This window comes from Cervus canadensis, chromosome 22 (genome assembly GCF_019320065.1).
Source record: "Cervus canadensis isolate Bull #8, Minnesota chromosome 22, ASM1932006v1, whole genome shotgun sequence".
Classification (NCBI taxonomy): Eukaryota; Metazoa; Chordata; class Mammalia; order Artiodactyla; family Cervidae; genus Cervus; species Cervus canadensis.
This window is the reverse complement of record NC_057407.1, coordinates 24806512-24830932: the sequence shown is the minus strand read 5'-3', so window position 1 is coordinate 24830932 and position 24421 is coordinate 24806512. Positions and strand designations below refer to the sequence as shown.

Here is a 24421-nt window from a genome sequence, read left to right as displayed (position 1 = left end):
GTTAAAATTCTATTGTTAAAATATTATTATTAAACATTAAGATTATATCAGTAATATTTATTTATTTCAACTTCCCTGGTGGCTCAGGCCATAAAGAATCCGCCTGCAATGCAGGAGACCTGGGTTCAGTCCCTGGATTGGGAAGATGCCCTGGAGAAGGGTATGGCAACCCACTCCAGTATTCTTGCCTGGAGAATCCCATGGATAGAGGAGCCTGGTGGGTTCACAAAGAGTCAGACACGACTGAGCAACTAACACTTTCACTTTCAATATATATTTATTTAAATAGAAAGGAAAAGATGTTTAACAGGTTTTCAAATTTTTATTATAGTATAGTTATGTATCAGTATCTTTTTTTAATTTTAATTTTTTTTAAATAATTATTTTTATTTGGCTATGCTGGGTCTTTGTTGCAGTATGTGGTATCTGGTTCCCTGGCCAGGGATCAAACCTGGGCCCCCTGCATTGGGAGCACAGAGACCCAGCCACAGGACCACAAGAGAAATCCCTGTATCAGTATCTTTAAAAGAGAGTTGGTGTGCTTGCTTCGGCAGCACATATACTAAAATTGGAACGATACAGAGAAGATTAGCATGGCCCCTGCGCAAGGATGACACGCAAATTCGTGAAGCGTTCCATATTTTAAAAGAAAAAAGAACAACAACAACAAAAAAAGAGAGTTGGTGCTGGGTTGTTTGTTTGAAGAAACTGCTGCTGTCAAGAATGCCTTTCCCTGCACTAACTTTAACACCTTAGGTGAAATCCTACCTCTCATCCTTATCTCTACTTTCATTCTCTACTGATGACAGGCGGAGTCAAAGCCAAAATCTTCAGGAGCTACAATTTTTGCTAACCCCTGGAGGAAGGAACAGCAGGGAGATAGCAAGAAAAGGCCACACTTAGCAGAGATCACTCAACTGCACCATGAGAGAAGGACTGAAACTATCTTCAAGCTTCTCTGAATAATCGAAGTGACATCGTAAAGGTCTGATTCCTTCTAAAGAGTAATCCTATTCTCTTTTTTGCAGTAGCACCAATCCCATGGGGATATATTCATTGCCTGATCATGAACAAAAGAGACTAGCTACAGTTTAACCAGGTGGGCCTGGGTTTGTATGTCTCTGGGCTTCCTCAACTGTAGACATCAGAATATATAACTTACTTCATAAGACTGTACCATAATTTGATGACTCTTTCATAACACTGTCTAGCTATTCTGTAACAATAAACAAAATACAGGGGCTTCCTTGGCAGCCAGTGGTTAAGAATCTGTCTTCCAATGCAGGGGACGTGGGTGCAAGTCCTGGTCAAGGAACTAGGATCCCACATGCTGCAGGGCAACTAAGTCCACCCACTGCAACAGAAGATGCCATGATGAAGAGCCCACATGCTACAACTAAGATTGAACAGAACCAAAAATAAATAAGTAAACATTTAAAACATATATACAAAATACAAATAGAAAAGTGCACATATCCTAAGTGTAAAGCACAATGAATCATCACAACTTAAAAATATACTGGTGTAGGAAATTCTGGAGATCCAGTGGTTAGGATTTGGTGCTTTCACTGCTGAGGCCCAGGTTCAATTCCTGGTTGGGGAACTAAGATCTTGCAAGCCTCAAAGAACAACCTACACATATACATGTATATATGAGTGAGTAAGTGAGGGAGTGAAAGTTGTTCAGTTGTGTCCAACTCTTTGTGACCCCATGAACTCAATACAGTCCACAGAATTCTCCAGGCCAGTATACTTTTAGCTTTTCCCTTCTCCAGGGGATCTTCCCAACCCAGGGATTGAACCCAGGTCTCTCACATTGCAGGCAGTATCTTTACCAGCTGAGCCACCAAGGGAGACCAAGAATACTGGAGTGGGTAGCCTATCTCTTCTCCAGTGGATCTTCCCGACCCAGGAATCAAACTGGGGTCTCCTGCATTGCAGGCAGATTCTTTACCAACCGAGCTCCCAGGGAAGCCTGTGTATATAGATATATATACATACACATACACACTGAAGTGTAACCATCACTTGAATTAGGAAACAGACCCCAGTAGCTCTTTCCAGTCTCTGTGACCTATATTAATTTTCTTTTGCTATGTAAAAAACCAGTTTAGTGCCTTAAAACAAGATACATTGATGACCTCAGCTTCCATAGGGCAGGAGTCAGGGTGTGGCTTAGCTAGATCCTCTGCTCGGGTCACAGGTGAGAATCAAGGTGTCACACAATGCTTGGGTCTTATCTGTGACCTGAGCTCATTCATGTTGTTGTTGGAACTCAGTTCCTTATGGCTCAATAACTGAGGTCCCTTCTTTCTTGTTAGTTGTTGGCAGGATACCAGTTTCAGCTCCTACAGGTTGCTCACAGTTCTTGCCATGTGGCTTTCACCCGGTTAACCCTGTTGCTTTCTTTCAGTCTAGCAGTAGCTGGTCTCTCTAATTTCTATCTCTGACCTTTAAATGCTCTTTCAAGAGCTCACCTGGTTAGTTCAAGCTACCCAGGTCAATCTCCTGGGTGATTAAGATCTTAGTTATAGGAATTATATCCTATCAAATCGCAGGTTCCACTGTATTAAAGTGGCAGAGGTTATGCTAGGGAGTAATACTATTGGCATGGATCACGGTGGCTGTGTTGGAATTCTCCTACTACACCCTTCTCTAAGGGTAGCTGCTCTCTGACATATATATATAACACATGAGTTTTACCTATTTTTGATCTTTATAAAAATGGAATCATACAGTATGCCTCTTGTGTCTTGTTTCCTTGATTCAACATTACGGTTGTGAAATACACTCATCCTTCTGTATGTAATTGTAGATGGTTCATTTGCATTGCTGCAAGTGTGAATATAACACAATTTACTTACCCATTTAAAAGTTGATCTATTTGGGTACTTCTCTTATTTGGGTATTTGGGTACTTCTTCTTTTGGGACCATTACTAACATTGCTCCTATGCATATTCTAGAAGATATCTTTTGGTAAGCACTTGTACACATTTGTGTTGGGTATATATATATACTAAGGAGTGGAATTGCTGGGTCATAGGGTATGCATGTGTTCAGCTTGGGAGAGAAGGCCAGTTTTCTGAAGTGGCTTTACCAAGCTGTATACCCACCAACAATGTTAGAATAGTCCATAAGCCTGTTTTGAAGGATATAAAATATGATCATGACAAAGAACACAGGACAGGATCTGGGATATATTAATAGTAATGACTAAATAATAGTATTCCCAATGGAAATTAATTAATGCCAGGTGTTATCTTCTGTTACACTAGTTTTTGAGATATGTGTGCCCTAGTGCCAAGCCAAAATGTATTAAAAAGCTTAAGGAACATATCTGTGTAGAGTAGATTCCTGATCAGAAACAACTTTAGATTTGCATTTACTTTCCTTTTCCTTGGTCCCTGCACCAAGGCACACCAAGAAGATACTGAATCTCCATTGCTCAGATCTGAAAGTTGTACAGGCCTCACTGAGAAGGTAGTTTCTTTGAACTACAAGCCAGCCAACAAAATTAAAATAAAGGACCATGGTGATTTTGCATACAGCATCTATTTCTAGAACAAAACTACTCAGACTGTGTCTTGCAGGACAACATTTAAAGAAAAATAGCTCAGTTGGTGGGATCACCAAATCAAAAGAAATATTTTGCTTTAACATCTAGCCTAGGTATTTCCCTGGTGGTCCAGTAGTTAAGAATCCGCCTTGCAGTGCAGAGGACATGGGTTCCATCCCATCCCACATGCCAAGAGGAAACTAAGTCACAACTAGAGAAAGCCTGTGGGCCCCACTGAAGAGCCCATACATGGAAACAAAGACCCAGAGCAGTCAAAAAAAGAAAAACCTAGTTTAGGGAAAGATTTTGCCTCCCTTTGCGTGGGATTAAGACTTGAAACAGGACATTTAGCAGTAAAGAAATGCTAATCTTCTGTACTGGGTTATCTTTTTATCCAAGGGCTCAAGCATACCAATAGGCTCCTCCTAATTATTTGTTTGTCCTTACCCCACTCTTAATAGTCTTCTAAGGCTGCAACTGCTTGCCTTAGAAGGCCAAGTCAAGTCAAAGGGAGTAGTATCAATAATAACCAGCTCTGGAACACCAGCCTTTCGGCAAATTAAAGTTCTTGCCTAGACCAAAAGCTCTTCAGAAACTGGTATGACTTTAATTAGTGGTCACTTCGCTCCTCTAAACTTCTAATTCCTCATTTGTATAATAGGGCAAATAAAGGCATCAACTTTAAATCACTGATTCAAGAAAGATTTCATTTCCATTATATGCTAGATTCTGCTTCAGGCAATGAATAAGTTTATCAAATGCTAATCATGAGTCAGCTATTGTTTAATAATTAATAGTAATAATTATTAAATAATTGTTTGCATATCAACTATCAGCTTGGTGAAAATGTATCTGAAAAATGTGGAGTCTTGTGTGCTGCGTGCTTCGTTGCTTCAGTCGTGTTCAATTCTTTTTGGCTCCATGGACTGTAGCCCACCAGCTCCTCTGTCCATGGGATTCTCCAGGCAAGAATATTGGAGTGGGTTGCCATTCTCTTCTCTAGGGGATCTTCCTGACCCAGGGATCAAACCTACGTCTCCTGGGTCTCCTGCCTTGGCAGGAGGGTTCTATACCACTAGCGTCACCTGCGAAGCCGTGGAGTCTTGGGCTGGCTTAATTATTATCAACAATTATTTGCATACCAACTCTTTACTGGGTGGGTAAGTATCTGAAACATCTAGAGTCTTAGGCTGGCTTCCTAACCCACCCAACGCCAAACTTACACCCACCCACATAAACAAATCATACGCCCACTGACAACCACAGTTAAATGCAACTCCTCAAGCCTGTATCCTCCAATTATTGTGAACCAGGAATGACAACTAAGTTTATTATCAGCCTACGAGCTTCATAGTTAAAAAGGGAAATTTGCCACGTTTTAAAACCATAGAAAAATTTGGGAATTATCTGCCCCACATTTCCCCTCCTACTGGCTAAGAACATTAGGGGGCAGATCACGAGATGGGTCTGAAAGCAGACAGATTCTCATTCTCCTCTATTTTCTTAGCTTCCCCACCTTCTGTCCCCTCCTGAGTCCCATCCCCACCTCCGAGAACAGTACAAGAAACTATCAGTGAGAAAACATTTCCAGAGTGCCTTTTTCTTTCCTCCTAGAGAAGTGTTCAAGTTTGTTTATGGCCTTATTCATATGATTAAAGAGAAAACACTAAATTAACATTGAAAGGGGAACAAAACCACAGGAAGAGAATGGTACTAAACAGAATATTCATCTCTGGAGGGACTTCCCTGGTGGTCCAGTGGTTGGGATTCTGTGCTTCCACTGCAGGGGGCATGGGTTCTATCCTAGTTGGGGAACTAGGATCCCAAATGCAGTGGAAAGTGGCCAAAAAATAAAAATAGAAATTGAAGCAAAAAAAAAACCAAAAACAAACATGATAAATAACAACAAAAAATAATCTCTGGAGCCAAGATTCTTGGGTTCAAATCCTGGCCACTTCATCTTAAGGCTGCCAGATAAAATACACGGCAGCCAGTTAAGTTTAATTTTTAGATAAACACCAAATACCTGTTTAGCAAAAATACAGAGATATTTGTATTTATACAGGTGGCGCTAGTGGTAAAGACCTCGCCTGCCATCACAGGAGATACAAGAGACATGGGTTCAATCTCTGGCCCAGGAAGATCCCCTTGAGGAGGGCATGGCAACCCACTCTGGTATTCTTGCCTGGAGCAATCTCATGGACAGAGGAGCCTGGAAGGCTATAGTCCACAGAGTTGAAAAGAGTCAGATACGACTGAAGGTGACTTAGCACACACATATATACTAAAAAATTATTTGTTGGTTGTCTGAAATTCAAATTGAACTAAGTATCCTGTATTTTTATTTGCTAAACCTGGTCATTCTACTCTGTTTACTGTTTTTGTGACCTGACACAGGTTCCACAAGTTCACTATGTTTCAGTTTTCTCATCTGTAAAATGGATGAGAAATGGGTGTAGTAAAAGCACATTCTTCATACAACAGTTGCAGAAGTTATTTTCCTTGTTCAATAAATATGTGTTTCTCTTCCTTCCAGAAACATGGGTAGGACAGTACTTTCTTGCTCTTCTCAAATTAGGTGAGGCCTACAACCTGCTTTAGCCAATAAGAAGTGAGCAGAAGGAAGGTATTACTTTGAGTAGAAGGCTTAAGTACTGCTGCACAATTTGCCACCCTCTGTTCCCTTGTCAGAGTGGCACTCATTTCACATGCTAGCAAGGTAATGCTCAAAATCCTTCAAGCTAGGCTTCAACAGTATGTGAACCAAAAACTTCCAGATGTACAAGCTGGATTTAGAAAAGGCAGAGGAACCAGAGATTAAATTGTCAACATCCATTGGATCATAGTAAAACCAAGAGAATTCCAGAAAAAAATTCTATTCTGCTTCACTGACTACACTAAATCCTTTGACTGTATGGATCACAACTAATTGTGGAAGATTCTTCAAGAGATGAGAACACCAGATCACCTTATCTGCCTCCTGAGAAATCTGTGTGCAGGTCAAGAAGCAACCGTTAGAACCGGACATGGAACAATGGACTTTTTCCAAATTGGGAAAGGAGTACATCAAGGCTGTATATCGTCACCCTGCTTATTTAACTTATGTGCAGAGTACGTCATGCAAAATGCTGGATTGGCTGAAGCACAAACTGGAATCAAGATTGCTGGGAGAAATATCAAAAACCTCAGATAGGCAGATGACACCACCCTTATAAGCAGAAAGTGAAGAGGAACTAAAGAGCCTCTTGATGAAGGTGAAAGAGGAGAGTGAAAAAGCTGGGTTAAAACTCAACATTCAGAAAACTAAGATCATGGCATCTGGTCCCATTACTTCATGGCAAACAGAAGGGGAAAAAATGAAAAGTAGTGACAGACTTTGTTTTCTTGGGCTCCAAAATCACTGCAGATATTGACTGCAACCGTAAAATTAAAAGACGCTTGCCCCATGAAAGAAGTTTTGACAAGCCTGGAGAGTGTATTAAAAAGCAGAGACATCACTTTGCTGACAAAGGTCCATCTTGTCAAAGCCACAGTTTTTCCAGTAGTCATGTACGGATGTGAGAGTTGGATCATAAAGAAGGCTGAGTGCCAAACAATTAATGCTTTCAAACTGTGGTTCTGGAGAAGATTCTTGAGAGTCCCTTGGACAGCAAGGAGATCAAACCAGTCAATCCTAAAGGAAATCAATTATTCATTGGAAGGACTGATGCTGAAGCTGAAGCTCCAATACTTAGGCCACTTGATGGGAAGAGCTGACTCATTGAAAAAGACCCTGAGGTTGGGAAAGATTGAAGGCAGGAGGAGAAGGGGACAGAGCATGAGATGGCTGGATGGCATCACCGACTCGATGGACAAGAGTTTGAGCAAACTCCAGGAGATAGCGAAAGACAGGGAGGGTTGGTGTGCTGCAGTCCATGGGGTCGCAAAGGGTCAGACAGGACAGAGTGACTGAACAACAACAATAGTTGCTTTACAATGTTGTACTAATTTCTACTGTACAGCAAAGTGATTCACAAATATATATGTATATGTATTCTTTTAAAAGTTCTTTTCTATTATGGTTTGTTCCAGGATACTGAATATAGTTTCCTATTCTATATAGTAGGACCTTGTTGCTTCAGATTTGCATCTGATAACCCACACTTGCAATCCATCCCTCCTTTGCCTCCCCTCCCACTTGTCAATCACAAGTCTGTTCTCTATGTCTGTGAGTCTGTTTCTGTTTGGTAGATAGGTTCATTTGTGTCTATGTTTAGATTCCACATATTTGTGTCATATGTGGTATTTGTCTTTCTCTTTCTGACTATTTCACTCAACCATTATTTCTCTTTAGGTCCACCTATGTTGTTGCAAATGGCATTATTTCATTCTTAGAGCTGAGTAATATTCCATTGTATATGTAAACTATATCTTCTTCAACCATTTATCTGTTGATCAACATTTAGGTTGTTTCCATGTCGTGGCTATTGTGAACAATGCTTCTATGAACATTGGGATGCATTTTTCTTTTTGATTTGTAGGAGTTTGAGTAAACTCCAGGAGTTGGTGATGGACAGGGAGGCCTGGCGTGCTGCAGTCCAAGGGGTCACAAAGAGTCAGACACGACTGAGTGACTGAATTGAACTGAACTGTTTGGATTTACATCCAGGAATGGAATCACTGGATCATATGGCAATTCTATTTTAACGTTCTGAGGCGCCTCCATACTATTCTCTACAATGGCTGTACCACTTTACATTCCCATCAATAGTAAAGGGGGTGGTTCCTTTTTTTTTTACACCACCTGGAACTTTTGTTAATTGTAAATATTTTAATCATGGTCATTCTGACATGTGTGAGGTGGTACCTCATTGCAGTTTTGTAAACACCTGTAGTTTTAAACACTGAAATGTGAGAGCTGTTCCTTACTCAGCATCACTGAGCCCACCCTGATAGAGTCCACAGGAAGATTGCATGACATAACAGCATTGAGAACATGAATGGTATATAGCAAGACTATGTAAGTAATTTGACTGTGTGGATCACAATAAACTGTGGAAAATTCTTCAAGAGATGGGAATACCAGACCACCTGACCTGCCTCTTGAGAAACCTGTATGCAGGTCAGGAAGCAACAGTTAGAACTGGACACGGAACAACAGACTGGTTCCAAATAAAAAAAGGAGTAAGTCAAGGCTGTATATTGTTACTGTGCTTATTTAACTTATATGCAGAGTACATCATGAGAAATGTTGGGCTGGAGGAAGCACAAGCTGGAATCAAGATTGCCAGGAGAAATATAAATAACCTCAGATATGCAGATGACACCACCATTATGGCAGAAAGTGAAGAAGAACTAAAGAGCCTCTTGATGAAAGTGAAAGAGGAGAGTGAAAAAGTTGGCTTAAAGCTCAACATTCAGAAAACTAAGATCATGGCATCTGGTCCTGTCACTTCATGGCAAATAGATGGGGAAACAGTGGAAACAGTGGCTGACTTTATTTTGGGGGGCTCCAAAATAACTGCAGATGGTGACTGCAGCCATGAAATTAAAAGACTCTTACTCCTTGGAAGGAAAGTTTTGACCAACCTAGATAGCATATTAAAAAGCAGAGACATTACCTTGCCAACAAAGGTCCGTCTAGTTAAGGCTATGGTTTTTCCAGTAGTCATGTATAGGTGTGAGAGTTGGACTATAAAGAAAGCTGAGCACAGAAGAATTGATGCTTCTGAACTGTGGTGTTGGAGAAGACTCTTGAGAGTCCCTTGGACTGCAACGAGATCCAACCAGTCCATCCTAAAGGAGATCAGTCCTGGGTGTTCATTGGAAGGACTGATGTTGAAGCTGAAACTCCAATACTTTGGCCACCTGATGCGAAGAGCTGGCTCACTTGAAAAGACCCTGATGCTGGGAAAGATGGAGGGTAGGAGGAGAAGGGGGCGACAGAGGATGAGATGGTTGGATGGCATCACCGACTCAATGGACATGAGTTTGGGTAGACTCTGGGAGTTGGTGATGGACAGGGAGGCCTGGCATGCTGCAGTCTATGGGGTTGCAAAGAGTTGGACACGACTGAGCGACTGAACTGAACTGAACTGAAGTAAGTAATTATTAGGTTAAAAAAAAGTGTGCAACACTCTTTCAGTACTAAACAGGGATTGAGATAGGCCTTGATTGCTGTCCCAGTTTTGGTAATAAACATGTATTGTCCAATTTTCTGTCTCCAGGCCAAAGAAATCTAATCTACCCCTTCCCCACAGCGTTTGGTAATAAACTCTGTAAAGTCAGCAGCATTGAGCTCAGGAAGTTTCTTTAATCATTAGACAGAATTTTCATGTCGAAAGCACTTCTGATATAGGTCCACTCAAATTGCAGCGTCGGTTCTACCGGAACGGCGGACTGGATCGCAGATGACCCGGGTTGAGCAATCTGCGGAAGCCAACCATGTGCGCAGTAATTCAGAGAGGGCAGAGCCGCGGGATCCAGGGGAGAAATCATGGGCAGTTAATGAGATTCAGATGCAGTGTAATTCCGACCGCAGCGCTCGTCCTGATCTCTGGGCACAGGGAATTACATCCATAAACAGACCAGACTTTATTTTATACAGCACTTTCATCCCCCAAAGAATTCCAAAAGCGTTCCAAAAGAATGCTCTGGTTGCTGGTAGCTCAGTGATGGGGAAGACAAACAGGGAAATTGTTGTGCTCACAACCCAGGCTCTGAACCTTCCTTAGAATCCCTGCCCTCCGGAATAGGCTAGCTTGGGAGACCAGGAACCCTTTGCTGTTATGAAAAACATACTCCCCCCATTCCTTTCAAATATAAACGTGCTCATAAAAGAAACCCAAGCATGCATTCAAGAGGTTTTCAAACTCTAAGAACCACAATACAAGCACATAGTTCATGTCAGATTCAATGATTCACTGTACTGATTTCTATGTATACTTGGATATATACATATTTTTAAATATACAACTTAAACAAAACTTCACTAAATACTACTTACTCTTCTCTTCTAACATGTGATATATTCTAATGTTATCTATTCTATTTCATTTATAAAAAGCTGACCACTGTCCATAAGTTAACATTGTTACTGTTTAGTCACTAAGCTGTGTCCAACTCTTTGTAAACCCATGTACTGTAGCCCTCCAGTCTCCTCTGTCCATAGGATTTCCCAGGCAAGAAAATTGGAGTGGGTTGCTATTTCCTTCTCCAGGGGATCTTCCTGACCCAGGGATCAAACCCACGTCTCCTGAATTAGCAGATAGATTCTCTACCCACTTAGGCTCCTGGGAAGCCCAAGTTGATATTACAATCCACATATATGCAGGAGCTTACATTTTGAAATTTGTTTCACTAAAAGATAGTCAAAGAGAGTGGAGGACTCCAACGTCATGGCACTTCAGTTATACCACAACAGACAACCCTGGGACAGTAACTTCACCTTTTTAGGTCACAAGCTTTCTGGGATTCTTTCTGGTTTAACTTGCTGAAATTTTTATGTATGGCACTTATGTAGAAAGTGAAAGTGAATGTTGCTCAGTTGTATCCGCTATTTGCAATCCCATGGACTATACAGTCCATGGAATTCCCTTGGCCAGAATACTGGAGTGGGTAACCTTTCCCACCTCCAGGGGATCTTCCCAACCCAGAGATCAAACCCAGGTCGCCCACATTGCAGGCAGTATCTTTACCAGCTAAGCCACAATAGAAGCTGAACCTAAATTCATATGCTGAGACTTTTCCCCAAATTCCTTTGTTGATTCAGAGTTGGGGTTTAAGGTATGGAGAAATTCCACTTTCTTTTAGTACTAAACACAGTTTTGGGTGACCCCTAAATCAGTCAGAATGGTGGGGTTTTTGTTGTTGTTTTTCTATTGCAGGTAACAAAATCCTCCCTCTATCCAAACACACACAAAGGAAATGACTGGTTCAAATAATAGACTAGTCTAGAAGCTATAGATTTTAGCACAGATGGACACTGTCTTCCCTCATATCTGGGTTCTACTTCTCTCTCTCAGCTATTATTTTGTCCTGTTACAGATAGGAGTGCTCCTTTAAACTAGAGAAGATATTTATTAGCACCTCTAGACTTAAATTCTTCCAGCCTAACAATCCAAAGGAAAGAGGGCACCTTTCTCCTGACTGTTTAAGCAAAAGTTCTAGACTTCTCATCAGCCCAGCTTAGGAGGTCACATGCCCATTCTTGAACCCAATACTGTGACCAGGTATACGCATTGTTCCAAAGGGTCACGTCTGGACCATGTGCCTACCCCCAGGGCATGGTGATGGTCTCAGAACAAGCAAACTACGTGAGAACTTCACAAAGGAAAATGAATGGGCCATATCCAGAAGTCAGGGACATGAATTTTAAGTAGGTGATGAAGAAAAAAAAAAAAGGCCGTCACTGATCTCCGTCCAGATAAAACTCCAATCTCTGCTTCCTATTTAGTCTTAAAGTACAGAGATAAAGCTGGCATTCTATCACTCCACTTGAAGAGCACTTTTCTCATCAAGAGAAATCCTGACATTTTCTCTCTCCAATCACTTTGAGAAGTTAGAAGCGGTGGCAAGGGATTCTCTTAGCTTTCAAATGGAAAACTTAATGTGCCATGAACTTCTGGTCATAAGCTAAGAAGTAAAAACTCTCTTTGGGCCTTTTAGAAATCAGCTCTCCAACTTTATGTCCATGGTTTGTAATGTCGTAATTACCTCGCTCTTTGTACAGCAGCTGCCTTCGCAAACAAAGTTGAAACCTGCAGGTCACCTTGGATTAACCAGTGTATTGTATGCACAACTGCCAGGGCCCTGAATATGTGCTCTGTCTTGAGCAGAAAAGCACACGAAGAGGGAAAACATACAGACACACAAAACAACTTTGGCTAAAGCTGACAAACAGGAAGACAGCATATTGGAGAAAGATGGCTTGGGTATGATTATTTTCCTGCATTTTGCTAAACACAATTGATCTTCTGGGAAGCAGTACAAGCAGAGCTGTGGCTTTCAGTCTGTGCAAATACTACTGCTATGCATGTGAAGAGATTAACTCACTGAAACACAGAAAAACACAGGCTCTAAGGAGTAGTATAGATTCTTACTTTTGACTTGTGCCTTTCTCTTATCAGACTATCATGGCCAGCATTTTGGTTTTTCATTTGCTTGCATGTTTGTTCCTTGCTTTAGTTTGGGGTGTTTCTTTCTTTCTTCTTCTTTTTTGAATGATTTCTCACAGAATTGTTTAAACCAGACTGAGAAAACACAACCTAACTGTGATGTAGGCTCATTTATCACCTTCAAGAAACTGACAGTTTTCCTTTGATAACACTATTTTGCCTTGGGTTTAAGATGCAAAATACAATAGTTATTACTTTATAGGTATCCCATCAGGAATAAAGAAACTGGTGCTTTACCCACTGTCTAGAACATTGTCCCTTCCTTTTTCCTTGGCTCTTTCTTTTTTCATCTTCATATCTTTGCTTAAATGTCAGGCCTTCAGTTCAGTTCAGTTCAGTTCCTTAAAAATTAAACATACTCAAAAGTAAACAAGATTACCACAACTGAGCAATTCTATTTCTAGGCATGTGCCCTAGAGAAATGTAAACATCTGCACAAAACCTTGTGCATGATTGTTCGTAGCGACATTATTCTTAAGAGCCCCAAACTGGGAAACATTCAAAGATTTGTCAACTGGCAAATGAATAAAATGGATAAACAAAATGTGATATATCCATAGATCGAAATATTATTTAGCTGCAAAAAGTACTGATATATGCTACAACACTGATTAACCTAAAAAGCATTATGCTAAATGAAAGCAGTCAATACAAAAGGTCACATATTGTGTGATTCCCCTTGTATGAAATGTCCAGAAAAAAGCAAATCTATAGGAAGTACACAAAAGGTTGCTTGTGACTGGAGATAGAAACAGAAATTAACTGTACATGGGAATGAGGGAGCTTAAAGGGGTGATGAGAATGTTATAAAAATTGTATTTCGATGATAGTTATACAACTCAGTCAACTGAATGAAAATCACTGAACTGTACACAAAAAAATTTTTATAATAATAAAGCCAGGCCTTTTTTAGCCCAAGAGTAAATAAAATGCCCTTGCTGTACCTTCCCTTGGCTCCTGCTTTAGATAGCCTCATTCCATTTGAAAGTACCTGGATCTGGTCTCAGATACACATGGATTCTGTTCTCAACTGTGCTATTTACTGGCTTGATCTTGGACAAATCACTTGCCCTCCATAAGACTTCAGGGCACAGGTCTGTTTGTATTGAATTATTTGTCATGGCCTCAGAATGTTTTTGTGTTTGTGTCCTTTCTACCTAACTAGACCATGCACTTAGGGCCTGTTCTTCTGTCTCTCTTGTACTATGCCTGGTGACACAGCTGACATCTCTGGGCAGTGCAGTGTGGAGGGTAAAACTTCTGCAACCAGGGCGCTTGCATTTAATGACCTACTCCCTAGCTGTGTGACCATGGCGAAGGTATTTAACCACACTGATTCACCATTCTTAAGTGTTTGTGTGTGTGTGTGTGTGTGTGTGAGTGAGTGAGTTATTAAGGTCTTCTGAAAATTAAATGAGATGATACAAATTACATGAGGTGAAGCATGCTAATACATATACAGTGATCAGAACAGCGCCTGAGGGCCCATTAGAAGTGCTACGTGCTAGGTATAATCTGTATACTCCATATCTGGACAGATACAAATAACACACATCTGCTTGGCTTTTCACTTCCCAGGAGTGTTTGGATCCACTCTCGAAATGCATCACCACCAACCAGCCTTGGTAACACTCTTCAACAGAAAATGCTCACCAGACCTCCGAACAGCCTGGGTGTTTATGGTTCTCCTTTAATCCTCCGTCTCAGTTTCTCATCAAAGTAGGTTGTCTTTTAGTAAAAACTTAACAAACGCTTTTGTACTTGGATTTTGTACTAGCAAATTCCATTAATTTGAAGAATTGTGCACTTAGCATAGTAATTGAATGCTGAGTAACCGGAATTCTAGGAGGCGGAGACTAAATACTTGTCCTTAAGAAGTCTGAGAATCAGAGGTTCCCAAACTCCCTTGGGTATCAGTGACCTCGAGAAATAGTAGGTGATAAGGTGTGGCAGGAGGAAGGAAGGGTTAAAAATCACTCCTCTACTAAAACAATTTTTTTAAGTAATGTAATATCTGCAGAAAAGCATCTTTAGAAAATCTTGCTATTTTCATTGATCTGTAACATGCAATCAATGTAAACATAACATGTTTGCTATGTAAACACAGTCTCAGGTAAGTCCCCTATGAGATTGTTCCTCAAAACGAACTTCTGACTTACCCCTATGTTGAAATTTTGGAACTGTCATCCAAGTATAAAGTTTTGTTTGCTCATTTACTTATTTAAACCAGTATGCTGGTGGATTTAAAAAATACAGATCCACTGGACTTTCTGACTCAGAATCTCTAGAGGTAGAACCCAGGCATGTGTCCTGTTAGCTGTCCCCCAGGGTTCAGTTAACAGATCTGTGTCGGGGAGCCACTGCTCACAGGTGGCAGAAAGGGAGGATGGGTTACCCTAAAGACAGAGAGACCAGTGAGGAGGTGAGAAGTGAGGACAAGGTGAGCAAGGCAAGGAGGATGTGGGGGGCTTAGCCCCTCAAGATGTCCATGTCCTCATCCCTTGAACCTGTGAAGTCACCTGACATGGCAAAAAGGATTTTGCAGATGTGATTAGGGACTTTGAGACAGGGAGGTTATCTGGGTGAGCTCTTAGTGTTATCACAGTATCCTTGTAAGAGGGAGGGAGAGAGAGATTCAGTTGCAGAAGAGGAAGAAGTCTTTGAATGGGTGACCGTAGACGCAGGGAAAGAAAAACTGTTGTTCTTGGAGGAAGCAGCCATCAGCCTTGAACAACACTGGTGTTAATCCATGTATAATTTACAGTTGGGCCTCCATGTCTGTGGTTCTGCAGCCACAGATTCAACCAACAGAGGACCATGTACTGCTATATTATTTACTATTGAGAAATATCCCCATAAAGTAGAAACATGCAGTTCAAACCTGTGCTGTTCAAGGGTCAACTGTACAGAAATATGTAGGAATGAAACCATTAAGAGCTGGCAATTGTTAGATTATGCAAGGTTTAAAAACAGAGACAGAAGGAAGAATCAAAAATGAGTCAAGATTTCTAACTGTTGATGGATGAATTGATTCCTGACCCTCTCAAAAAAAAAAGGAGGTTTTAAAAAAAATAGAGTTGTTTGGGCTTTTATTCAGGGAAGGTACAGGTGAAGATGGCCAACAGAGAGTTGGATATACAGGTTTAATATTTGGGTTCTATCATCTGCAAAAGGGAAAGCTGAAATATAATCCATGTCTGCTGGTTGTGAGGACTAAAGGAGACAGTGTGTGTGGAAGTCTGGCGTGTGAAGATAGTCAACACATCAGAGGAAATACCTCCATCACGACATAGTTCCATGATCTGGGGTCTGTTTCTAGGCAAAGCAGGCTATGAGACTTTGTCCCTTATCCCCACCCTCACGCCATTAGTCTATTTGGCAGAATGCAAAATGCTAACTGGAGTGGTCGTTAAAATAGTCACTAACATCAGCTAAGGTTTAAATGCCTGGTTAAAGGTGCCTCTGTTGACCCCAGAGGAAGATGCATGCTAATGCAGCCAGTCAATATTTCTTAACTGAGTAAAGCTTCATTAATTGGGACACAGAAAGGCTCAACTCTCAACAGAGTTTATGTTTTCCCCTTTTTTAAAGAATAGGGAAGCAACTGAAGAGTTTAACAAGATTTTCAGAGGGACTGTTTAAACACCTTACAAAAGCAAACTGCTTTTAATCACCTTCAAACACTTAAGAAGCACCATTGGCCGTCCAGCTGATTTCTGAATGGCAAATCATTTCTAATTCTTTATTAAGCAAGTGCTCGAGGGAAGATGAAGGAATAATTTTATAACCTGGTTCTATTTCTTGGAAATAGTGAAATCATTTCTTTTAAAATATGTCACCATTCTGACCTCCACTCATTCTAACTGGCTTTCCTCTAACAAGGAGTAGGGGCTTCCCTGGTGGCTCAAATGGTAAAGAATCTGCCTGCAGTGCAGGAGATGTGGGTTCGATCCCTGGGTTGGGAAGATTCCCTGGAGAAGATTTAGTCAAAGCTATGGTTTTTCCAGTAGTCATGTACAGATGAGAGAGTTGGACCATAAAGAAGGCTGAGAGTGAAGAATTAATGCTTTCCAGCTTTGGTGTTGGAGAAGACTCTTGAGAGTGCCTTGGACTGCAAGGAGATCAAACCAGTCAATCCTAAAGGAAATCAACCCTGAATATTCATTGGAAGGACTGATGTTAAAGCTGAAGCTCCAATACTTTGGCCACCTGATGGGAAGAATTGACTCATTTGAAAAGACCCTGATGCTGGGAAAGATTGAAGACAGGAGGAGAAGGGTATGACAGAGGATGAGATGGTTGGATGGCATCATTGATTCAGTGGACATGAGTTTGTGCATACTTTGGGAGATGTTGAAGGAGAGGGAGGCCTGGTATGCTATAGTCCATGGGGTCACAAAGAGTCGAACACGACTGAGTGACTGAACAACAAAAGCATGGAGTCAGATAAAAGAGGGTTTCATTAGATCTTCTCCAGAGCTCCTTCTCCACCACCTGTCTTAGCCATGTATTTTAGGGTTCCTGGACTTAATTCCAGAGTATGAATGTGTGTGTAGGGGTGGGGCTCCTTCCCATATCAGCAAGCAATTCTCAGGACACCAGGTGGCGTCCTGTGATTCAACTCAATTCAGACACTGCACACCCAGAGATAGCATCAGGTTTCAGAGTCAGGGTTCAGTCCCACAGGAGTGCCCCCATCTGCTCCCTGCTGTCCCACTTCAGTTATCTCCTGTGCTTGTGACCAGCTGGCTAGAGACTGGAGGTTCTGATGATTATAATTCATGATGCCAAATGCTAAGTCCAGGTTGTCACCTGTGCATCTGACCAACACTGAAGGTTCCCACAGCCTCCTTCCTTAATTTGCCAGAGCAGCTCGCAGAACTCAGAAACATTTATTTACTAGGTTACTGGTTTATTATAAAAGGATTTAATTCAGGAATAGCCAGATGGAAGTCAATAGCAAAAAACTGAAAAAAAGTTAATTAAAAAATAGGTTCAGTTCAGTTTACTTCAGTTCAGTCTCTCAGTTGTGTCCAACTCTTTGCGACCCCATGAATCGCAGCACACCAGGCCTCCCTGTCCACCACCAACTCCCGGAGTCTACCCAAACTCATGTCCATTGAGTCGGTGATGCCATCCAACCATCTCATCCTCTGATGTCCCCTTCTCCTCCGGCCCTCCATCTTTCCCAGCATCAGGGTCTTTTCCAATGAGTTAGCTCTTGGCATCAGGTAGCCAAAGTATTGGAGTTTCAGCTTCAACATCAGTCCTTCCAATGAACACCCAGGACTGATCTCCTTTAGGATGGACTGGTTGGATCGCCTTGCAGTCCAAGGGACTCTCAAGAGTCTTCTCCAAAAAAAAAAAAAAAAAAAAAGTCTTCTCCAAGACCACAGTTCAAAAGCATCAATTCTTCTGCGCTCAGCTTTCTTTATAGTCCAATTCTCACATCAATACATGACTACTGGAAAAACCATAGCCTTGACTAGATGGACCTTTGCTGACAAAGTAATGTCTCTGCTTTTTAATATGCTTTCTAGGTTGGTCATAACTTTCCTCCAAGGAGTAAGCATCTTTTAATTTCAGAGATGCTAAATAGATATTTTTCCAAAGAAGACTTACAGATAGCCACAGGTATACTGAAAGATACTCCATGTCACTAATCATAAGGTAAATGCAAATCAAAACCACAATGAGATGTCCCCTCACACCTGTAAGTAGGCCTATTATCAAAGACAAGAAATAGCAAGTGTTGGCAAGGATGTGGAGAAGTATTGGAGAGAATGTAAATTAGTATAGCCACTATGGAAAACAGCGGGCTTCCTGGGTAGCCTAGCTGCTAAAGAATCCACCTGTAATGCAGGAGACCTCAGTTTGATTCATGGGTCAGGAAGCTCCGCTGGAGAAGGGATAGGCTACCCACTCAAGTATTCTTGGGCTTCCCCGGTAGCTCAGATGGTAAAGAATCAGCCTGCAATGTGGGAGACCTGGGTTCTATCCCTGGGTTGGGAAGATCCCCTGGAGAAGGGAATGGCTATCCACTCTAGTATTCTGGCCTGGAGCATTTAATGGACGGAGGAGCCTGGCAGGCTACAGTTCATGGGGTTGCAAAGAGTCAGACATGACTGAGTGACTTTCACACACATGGAAAACAGTATGGGAGTTCCTAAAAAAATTAAAAATGCAACCATAATGTGACCCAGAAATTCTACTTCTGGATATTTATCTGAAGAAAACAAAAATATTAATTTGAAAAAAAAAATGAGCCCCCATGTTTTTACACACACACACACACACACACATACAGTGGAACATTATTCAGCCATAAAAGAGAATTAAATCTGGCCATTTGCAACAACGTAAATGGACTTTGAGTGTATTATGCTAAGTGAATACCATATGATCTTACTTACATGGGGAATCTAAAAACAAAAAACCAAGATGATAGATATAGAGAAGAGCCAATTGGTGGTTGCCAGATGTGGCAGGTAAAGGATGGGAGGAACAGGTTAAAAGAAAGAAAAAATTAATTAAAAAAATTTTTTTTTCGTCCCAGCTCCCGTCATCTTCTACCTGGACTCCTGCAACAGTTCTTCCTCTAGCTTGTTGAATCTACTCAACAGTCTTCTAATTTCCCCAGTGACAAGTGCCAGTGAGATCTACCCAACACAAAGTGTAGTCTCTGGAGTCAGACTGAATGGGATCATTAACCCTAGGACTTTTGCTCATGCATAATGCTTCCCATCCTCATTGTCTTCACCGACAAAACTGATAGCAGTCACTGCCTTTGAGGTTTCAGGTGAGGATTAGGTGAAAGTGAAGGGCTTTCCTTAGCACCTACAAATAACAACTGCTAAGTAAATCTAGGTCCATGACTGTGACCACTTGGCCTGTCCACCAGCCAACCAGTTTGGACAATCTCACTCCAGTTAATACAAACTAGCACGTGTTTATTCTGCAATAGTCATTTATCAGTTTATGTAAGTCAAGTGCAAAAGAAGGTTTATGCCTTGTTTTTTTCCCCCATAATTTTTGAGAAGCATAATTAGGAGAAAATGCATGTAACTTAAATGTAACCAATCATACTTATGAACAGTCTAAGTCATGGATATAAAAGGAGCATTTAAAATACGAGTAGATGGATCATTTCATTATTCTTTCTTTAAAGTGAATACAATTCCTTTCATACGCCTAACAGACTCTTCCCACAACTTATCCCCTGTAGCTCCCAGTAAAAAAATCAAAACCATCTTTAAAGAAATTAAAAAACCAACTCTGAGTGAGCCATTAAATATTCAGAAGGGCACTTAATCTATGAAGAAAGAATGCAATCCTTAGCTGACCGGAGACAAACAATGAAAAATCAGAAAATAATGGTACTCTGAAATCTTCATTGTAATTCTCTCTAGACACAAATAACGTGTTTTTTATCAGGTGATTTCTTTTATCTCAGGAGCTGTTCTAATTGCTTAAAATTTGCTCCGAGTTGGGTAATTCAAAGTGTCTCACCATCATATTTTGCTGGAAAAGCTCATTATCTTAATGTGAAGGAAGCTTTCTCTAAAATGATGAAAAGAATATATTTAAATGAAATGCCATTTTATTCTTTTTAAAGGACTTAGGGCTGCAGTTTGTACTTTAAGAGGCTCTAAAGACTAAAGACATTACAATGGCTACTCTCCACACCCCACCTTGTATTTCAAAATAAAAACAACTCTAAAATAAGTGGGGGAAAAGGCCAAAGTTCTACTTTTCCCACAAGGACTACATTGTTGATTTCCTTCAAATAGCATATACTTAAATTCTTTCTCCAAATGTTTTTCTTGGTGAAGTTACCTGATCAGCTTAATTTGCCTACCACAGACTCAGCATAGTACGAACCCACAGGACTCAAACTGTGTGGGCACAGAGTGGTCTAGCAAAGGTGAGACTTGAAGACTTGGATCCAAATACCATCTGAGCCACTTACTACCTGTGTGACCCTGGGCTAGATCCTTCTCACTGAGCATTAATCATCTGGTCTGTGGTTGAACCATGGTTGTGTTGGGATAAGAACAAGTAAACAGATGCACAGTCCCCTAAATCTGTCCTCTCAATTTGCTAACTAAATAATAGTATAGAGCTCTTTGCAATTAACCCATCACTTGTACATAAACAGTGCCTCAGCAAAGCACTATTGATTCCTTAAGTAAACCAAATGAGCACCCTTACACGGTTTATTTATTTTTAAAATTTGTTTAGCATGTTCAGATAGCAGAGAATATTTCAAAAACTCCACAGGTTTCAGTTTATCAGAATTTGAGTTAATGAGTTTTTGGTAGGTATCTTAACATGTGGAGAGAAGGAATGAACAAAGAAGAGAAGAAAATTATGTACAATGGCTATTAAAGATAACAGAACACAATCTTTTCAGTGGATTTTAAGCATTTGGGGAATAAACAAGATATTCTTTTGTAGGAATATGCTTGACACCTGCTGGGAAACCCATTTTCCTGGGAAGGTGAAGGCTTTCAATACCTGCTCAATTACTTTGTGCCTTGTCACTTGTTAGGTGACTGAAATTTTAAAGAAAAAGATGATACTAGTTAACACCTCATTGCTGCAGCAGTCATTCACTCAGCAAACTTTTTATTGAGTCTACTCAATATCAACCCATGATCTTAGATAATTAGGATGAAATTACCAAGAAGACTCATATATGACTCTCATCACATGGAACATACATGTTTGGAGAGGGGAAGAAAGCTACCCTTGAGGACATTTATTTTCTAGTAACCATGTGCCAGGCACTCCTTTAGCACATTACATGTGAATGCATTTTTATGAATTTCACTGATAGGACTGAATTAGAAGCTATGCAATTCCTGCCTCTCCTTGCAGTTACCATCAAAAGTTGTTCAGCAGAAATAAATTAATGGTTAGGATTAATACACACATACATATATATCTATTATCTGTATATATATACATAATAGATAACCAAACAAGATCTACTGTATAGCACAGGGAACTATAATTAATATTTTGTGATAACCTATAAGGGAAAAGAATTTGAAAAAGTATATATATATGTAAAACTGAATCACATATATTTATATATATAACAATCACAGTATGGTGTGTATATATATATATATATGTGCATGAATGCTAAGTTGCTTCAGTCATGTCCAACTCTTTGAAACCCCATGGATTGTAGCCTGCCAGCCTCCTCTGTCCATGAAATTCTCCAGGCAGTAATACTGGAGTGAGTTGCCATTTCCTCCTCCAGGATATATATGTACATATATATATGTATATATATAACTGAAACACAGTGTTGTACATGTGAAACACACACAAAATTGTAAATCAACTATACTTCAATTTTTTAAAACTTTGTTAGCTGAAAAATTAAAACTACCATCATTAAACCTAAATTTCTCCAAAAATTTTTTCTATGTAATATATTTAAAAAGGTACCTATGTTCTTCAAAAATGTCACTGTTATGGGGAAAAAAAAAACCTGAAGAATTGATCAAAATTAAAGGAGACATAGTAACAAAATGTAATAAGCAATCTTGGTCTGAATCCTGTACTGTAGAAGAAAAATACAATAAAGATCCTTATTGGATCAGTCAACAAAATTGGAATGTGAACAGTAGATTGAATAGAAATATTGATTAATGTTTAATTACCTGAAGTGGATAACTATAAAGCAGTTATGTAAGAGAATGTTCTTATTCTTAGGAAGACACAGTAAAGGACTTAAGGATAAGGTGGTATAATGAATGCAACATAACTGCAGATGGTTTGGGAAAAATATTCTATACATGACAAATGACAAAGTAAATAGGGCAAGACATTAACAATTGGTGAATCTAGGTGAAGGGCATTATGGAGTGTTTTTATACTATCTTGGTAAGTTTTTTTTCTTGATGCTTGTAATTCCTTGCAAATAGAAGTTTAAAAATACTGTAAATCTAAAACGTAGGCTCCCTAATAGCACAAAGGTAGGGATGAAAATTCCAAGTACATACTCTCTGCAGCTGGGGATCATTAAGAATGATGTCCTGTTGTGACCAGATATTAAAAGTCTGATCTACCATGGTGAATTTCTATGGATCTGGGCAATAAAATGGAACATTCTCCCAGTCTTGGATTTTATTATCATTCCTCTGAGAATGTATTCTTGGTTAGATATTCTTTATTTTGGCTCCAGATCACCTACAATTTCAGAATGTGTTTTGAAGTCAATTCATCTCTAAGGCCTTCCAAATATTGAAAATGTCATTAAAATATAAAGTAGAATTGAGCAGATTTTTGTGTTAAAATTCTCCCAATCTATTCTCATTTCCACTCATTGCTCTGTGTGTGTGTGTGTGTGTGTGTGTGTGTGTGTACACGCATGGGCATGCGCACACATGCACTCCATCATGTCCTACTCTTTGTGTCTCTTGGACTATAGCCTGCCAGGCTCCCCTGTCCGTGGAATTTTCCAGACAAGAATTACGGGAGTGGGTTGCCATTTCCTTCTCCAGGGGATCTTTCCAACCCAGGGATTGAACCTACGTCTCTTGTGCCTGCTGCACTGGCAGGCAGGTTCTTTACCAGCTCAGCCACCAGGTAAGCCCACTGTGGAAGTTTTACTGAAATCTGAAATCTCTAAGTAGCTTAGTCTCTTGATAGCTCAAATATAACTTTTTGCCCTGATTTAAAGTTTTCTTTAACAACGTGATTTATGTGCTAACTTAGACATTTCTCAGGAGGTGAGGGATTCAAAGAGCAGCCATGATTTGGGACTTTGGGAAAGAATAATTTTATGGAGGCTGAGTTATAATGGGGAAAATAATTCTTACCTCAGAGCGGATGATGTAAGAGATAATTGTCATTTGCAAAATGCCTCAAGGTCTTGAGATAAAAGGGGTCATTTTGGTGTATCAGGCTGTCATTTTTATTATGTGCTTTCTTGGTTTTCTTTTACAGATTATGGAGCAAACTCGTTTTAAATGAATTCAAAGTGGTTGCCTTACTTCACCGATTAAACCATCTACTTGCCCTTGGCCACAGGCAGAGTTCTTATCAATGGAATGAAGAATAAAGTAATTCCTAGCTTTGTTGCTTCTCCTTTTATTTTCACTGGCTTTCTAAATGAGCTACTTTATTTTCAATGTATTATTCCACTTTAACTATTTCCATGTTATTATTTTAGTTTAAATTATACAAATGACCCTTGCCTTAGCACATTAATTGTAAGTGTACAGCCAGGGAAATTCAATTTCACTGTCTTAGTCTAATTGGCCTGCTATAACAAAGCATCATAGACTGTGTGGCTTCTAAACAACAGAAATGTGTTTCTCACAGTCTTGGAGACTGGAAGTCTGAGACAAGGGTGCTAGTATGGTTGGGTTCTGACGAGGGTCCTCTTCGGGCTTGTAGATTGCCCTCTTCTCCTAGTACCTTCACATGGAGGAAAATGGACAAAGGAGTACTCTAACCTCTTTTTATAAGGGCACCAATCGGTGGTTCAGACAGTAAAGGATCTGCCTGCAATGCAGGAAACCTGGCTTTGATCCTTGGGTTGGGAAGATCCCCTGGAGAAGACAACAGCTACCCATTCCAGTATTCTTGCCTGGAGAACTCCATGGACAGAGGAGCCTGGCAGGCTACAGTCCATGGAGACACAAACAGTCAGACTGAGCGACTTTCACTTTACTTCAATCCCACTTA

At 40.3% G+C, this 24421-nt stretch overlaps 1 long non-coding RNA gene and 1 other non-coding gene across 3 annotated transcripts; both read left to right on the top strand.

The window, feature by feature from the left end:
* The first annotated feature begins 538 nt into the window (after positions 1-538).
* Positions 539-645, top strand: LOC122425259. The gene has a single exon (XR_006264794.1). It is a non-coding gene; the product is annotated as a U6 spliceosomal RNA (small nuclear RNA).
* An 11677-nt stretch (positions 646-12322) lies between these two features.
* LOC122424306 lies at positions 12323-23808 on the top strand. 2 transcript variants are annotated; one of them, XR_006264377.1, is made up of 3 exons: positions 12323-12469; positions 14291-14431; positions 23678-23808. It is a non-coding gene; the product is annotated as an uncharacterized LOC122424306 (long non-coding RNA). The 2 variants fall into 2 exon arrangements; XR_006264376.1 differs by lacking the exon at positions 23678-23808 and adding an exon at positions 23160-23219.
* The last annotated feature ends 613 nt before the right edge of the window (positions 23809-24421 follow it).